A 4,847-nucleotide genomic window follows, 5' to 3' on the forward strand; every position below is an offset into this window, starting at 1 on the left:
CAGTAGCTTGTCAACTTCTTGGTTGATAATTTCGTGCCTTTCTGCAGCAAATTTTCTTCTCTTTTTCTTTGTACTGGGCTTAAAGGATTTGTCAATGTTCAACTTATGAGTAATAACATCAGCATCTATACCAGTCATATCAAAATGTGACCAAGCAAAACAAGACATTTTAGTTTTAAGAAAGCTGACCAGATTTGGTCTGATTGAGTCGGGTGCATCTGACCCTATAAGTACTTTCTGTCGGGAATTGCGGGTCTAATATGACTTCTCTGTTTCCATCTGTGTTTGTGCAATGTATTCTTCCCTGACAGGTGACTTTAATTGCTATGCAAGGGACTTACCTGACTTTGAGGGTTTCAAAGCCCGAGTGTAACATTCTGAGCAATCCTTTGTTCTCCTCTCGATGGTGGTTATCCCCCATTCTGTTGGAATTTTCACGCATTGATGGTATGTTGATGGGATTGCTTTGACATTGTGGATCCATGGTCTGCCCAGGATTACATTATACGAGGATAAGCAATCCATTACTCCAAATCTCTCATATGAAGCCACGCCCTCCACATAGGTAGGCAAGCTGATTTCTCCCCAGGGTGTTTTTTGTTTATCCATGAATCCAACCAGGACGCTGGATTTCTTTATGATCTTGCTTTCGTCTATCTTCATAGCTTTAAGGACGTCAAGCATCACCAGGTTGATTGAGCTTCCTCCATCTATCAGGATTCTTGATACTTTGGCTGTGCCGATTTGCATTGTGATTACCAGGCTGTCATGGTGTAGACCTGATATTCCTTGCAGATCCGAGTCATCAAAGGTAATAGCAGGCAATGACTCGGGCCTGGAAGGAGGTTGGAGTCTGGATTCCCTGGATATTCTCTTGGCTGCAGAGCTGGTGGACCAGATTTTCGATCCTCCATTTATGAATTTGACTTCATAGATGGGAGGAGGAGGAGGAGGATCTCTGCCGCTTCCTGGGTCTCTCTTATTTTGTCCTTCATCTTTATTCTTTGGCTGCTGGATTATATCTTTCAAGTAGCCTTTCTTTAGAAGATATGCCACTTGTTTCCGAGTGAATGCATTCTTCGTGGTGTGTCCGATGTCCGATGGAAGTCACACCATCTTGTTGGATCTTTCCTGGGGTTGTCGGACTTCTTTGGCCATCTGACTGTATCTCCCAGGTTTTCCAGGCGTTTGATTAATCCTGCAGTATTAATAGAGAAGTTATATTCAGGAATAGTTGGGAGGCTAGAGAGGTTACCTTTATGTTCTTGTGCCATATTGACTTCAGATCGTTCAGGCCTGGAATAGGGTCGATCGGGATTGCCTCCTTTACGGTAGGAGCTTTTCTGTTAGTATGTCCATAGCCCCGCTTTCCTCCGGATGAGTTCGTCCGAAGTTGAGGTCTTCTTCTAATCGACATGCTCTAAGGCGATGGATTGAACGGTGGCAAAGGTTGGACATGCTTTCTTGGTCGATCGCATAAATATCTTTGTCAAGAAGGACTCCTTGCACTGAATGCTTCTCTCTTTGTTTCTTCATCGCATCTTGGAATGGCCACCTTTTCTTTGACAAATCTGGCCAGGAATTCCTTGAGAGATTCTTCAGGAAGTCTGCTTTATCGAACAGGTTGCTTGGTCTCTTGGCCATATCTCTCGCTACTTGCGAATTGTTGATTGAAGGCATTGATCAATTCTGCAAAATTCTTGATACCTCCATTTGGGAGATTGATGAACCATTGTAATCTTTGCCCCATCGGGGTTGTGCCAAAGCCTTTGCACATGCGGACTTGCCTGAGTTCTTTGGGTATTGAGGCGACCAACATTTTTGTTTGAATATGGCAACATGATTTTGTGAATCGAAGTTCCATCATAAGTTCTCATGGATGGGACAAGTAAATTTCTTGGGTAGATCAATCTTTGCAATTTCATCTGCAAAGGGTGAATCCGCAAAGCTGTCAATTTCTACTTGACCCACGTGGTGCGGTACTCAGGGTATATTTTCTATTTTGTTGTGGAGTTTTTGGATTTCTTGAAGCATAGCCATCATTATTGCGGCTTCGATTTTGTTTGTCTCATCATTGGGAATGGTTGGAGTGCGGATAATGTATCCTTCTCCGGGGTTCCAAAATTAGAGAAGTCTATGTTTTTGATGATGGATGAGAATGGGGTTCTGGTTGAATCTGGTCTTGGAGCCCGAAGCCCTGACTTTCCAATTTCTTCTTGAGGCTAGACTCAGATTCCTTGACTATTGATTCTGCTTCACTGAGCGCTTTCTCTTGGATTGTTTCCAATTCCTTGATTTTGGCGGAGCAGCCGCTAATTGTTGTTCGGTGAGTTCCACCATTTTTGTGTGTGAATATTAATTGAAAGATAATAAGGAGAATTTTATTGGTTGAAGAACTAGATGCCCCACGGTGGGCGCCAATTGTTTTAGCAGGATTTTCCTGAAGGGATCCGGCTTAGTTATATAGTGATCAGGGTATCTAGTTCTATAAGATTAGAATGGTATGAATGAATGACAAAGAAAGAAATAAGTATAAAGAATAACGTTTTTATTATTTTGGTAGACCGGGCACAATGTTGTATGAATATCTGAATGCTCAAGAGTGAAAAAAGATAAAGTATAGATAAAATTAACTAACAATGAATATCTTTACAATTGTTAAAATCTCCTATTTATAGTTCTATCCCTCCTTAACGTTATAATGAGCAACGTTTATAATCAGCAACCTCTTCCCCAAATTGTAGGAGCCATTGTTTAGGAATAATAGGGCACGCTTCCTATTAGCTCGCTTGACCCGTTCTCAACTCAACCAATCCTTAGCTTTTTCTCTTCTTTCCGTCCAGATTCATGGATTAAATAGTTTTAGGTTTGGACTTGGTCTTCCTTGAGAATAGGGCACGGTTATTTGGCTTATACAATCGCATTTCTTGTTTATCTGCTCAATCCAGGCTATTTTTAGTAATCCGCCAAGCTATGATATACTGACTATCAGGCTTCTCTTCCAGGATTTAGTAGTCTTCTTGCCATAATATTCTTCACCAGCTAGATAGTAGTTAGTCTTGTCCGGTCTTCGTCTCAGTCAATCAGCTTTATTGAGTCGGACCAGGTTATGGTCAGACCAGGTTAAACTGGGCCTAACACTTACACTTTCTCCAAGGTCACATAATGCTTTGTTAATTGTAGTGTCACCAATAGTGCATAGAATAGAGAAGCTTCCCAGATCTTTGAGTTTTGGAGGGGAACTCCCTTGAAGAATAGCACTACTCACTTTCATAAATGCAATAGTCTCTAGCTTCCGGATGGATTTCTTCTTGGTAAGAATGTCTTTCATGTACTTTGCATAGGCCGGAACATGATTGATCAATTCCGTGAATGGGATTGAGACTTCTAAGTTCTTCACAATTGTCATGAACTTTCCAAGTTGTTCATCAAACTTAGGCTTAGCTTGACGACTTGGGAATAGAAGTCTAATCACAATAGGCTCTTTCTCCTTAGCCTTTTCTTCATTCTTCTTCTTTGAGATTTCATTGGTGGTAGGTTCTTCTTCTTTAGAGTTCTCAACTCTTTGCTTGTCACTAGCATTCACAATGTCTTCATCAATTGGCTTCTTCGGTCCTTCATACCTTGTACCACTCTTCAAATGGATGGCACTAACCGATTCATGTCTTGGGGGATTACCTTGAGGTGGTAATTGCCCCTTTTGTCTTTGAGAACTAGAAGATGCTAATTGGGACATTTGGGTTTCCAACATCTTTTTGTGAGCTAGTATGTTGTTGATGGTGATGTCTTTTGCTTGGCTATCTTTTTGCATTTGAGTGAAAAATTATTGTTGATTCTTTTGCATTTGAAGGACCGCTTTTTGAACATCAAGGCCTTGGTCATTTGTTTGATTGTATGATGGTTGATTTTGATAACTTTGGCTTTGATTGTAAAAGGGTCTTTGAGCTTGGTTTCTCATTGGAAGTGGGGTGTATGTTTGTTGAGGGTTTTGAACATTTTGGCTCTTGTATGAAAGATTGGGATGGAATTTGGTATTCTCATTGTATTAGTTTGAATAAGGGGTGCCACGCTTGTATGCTTGGAAAGCATTCACTTGTTCACTTGTTCCCCTACATTCACTTTTGTCATGTCCCAAAGTTCTACAACTTTCACATACTCCACTTGAAATCGAGGATGATGCCACCATAGCATTAACATGTTGCTTAGGTGATTTGGAAGCTTCATCAAGCTTAGCCATGGCCTTCTCAAACTTCAAATTAATAGTGTCAATGTGAGCACTTAGTTGAGCACCCAATTGTGTGATGGAATCTACCTCATACTTTCCTCCTCTAGTAGCCTTTCGAGGTCTACTATATTGCGAATTATGAACCGCCATTTCTTCAATTTTGGCCCATGTTTGATTGTCATCAACTTCGGTAAACATACCATTTGATCCCAAGTTGAGGATATTGCGAGAATCTTCATAAAGTCCATTCAAAAATTGTTGCACAAGGAACCATTCGCTAAGTCCATGATGTGGACAAGAACGACAAGTATCCTTAAATCTTTCCCATGCCTCATATAATGATTCCTTATCTCTTTGCTTGAACCCGGTAATTTGGGCTCTCAACATATTAGTCTTCTCCGGAGGATAGAATTTCTTGTAGAAAGCAAGTGCCAACTTTTTCCATGAGTCAATACCAAGAGTAGCCTTGTCTAGGCCTTTTAACCATTGTTTCGCGGTACCAATCAAAGAAAAAGGAAATAATACCCATCGGATTTGATCCTGAGTAACTCCGGTTTGAGAAATCGCATCACAATAGTCACAAAAAGTCTCCATATGCGAGTGAGGGTCTTCACTAGGCATC

The 4,847-nt window shown here is 40.9% G+C and overlaps 1 non-coding gene across 1 annotated transcript; it reads left to right on the forward strand.

The window, feature by feature from the left end:
* Positions 1-4,505: 4,505 nt before the first annotated feature.
* On the forward strand, positions 4,506-4,612 carry LOC141625364 (small nucleolar RNA R71). The gene has a single exon (XR_012535150.1). It is a non-coding gene; the product is annotated as a small nucleolar RNA R71 (small nucleolar RNA).
* Positions 4,613-4,847: the final 235 nt, after the last annotated feature.

Source organism: Silene latifolia, chromosome X (genome assembly GCF_048544455.1).
Source record: "Silene latifolia isolate original U9 population chromosome X, ASM4854445v1, whole genome shotgun sequence".
In the NCBI taxonomy this organism is placed as follows: domain Eukaryota; kingdom Viridiplantae; phylum Streptophyta; class Magnoliopsida; order Caryophyllales; family Caryophyllaceae; genus Silene; species Silene latifolia.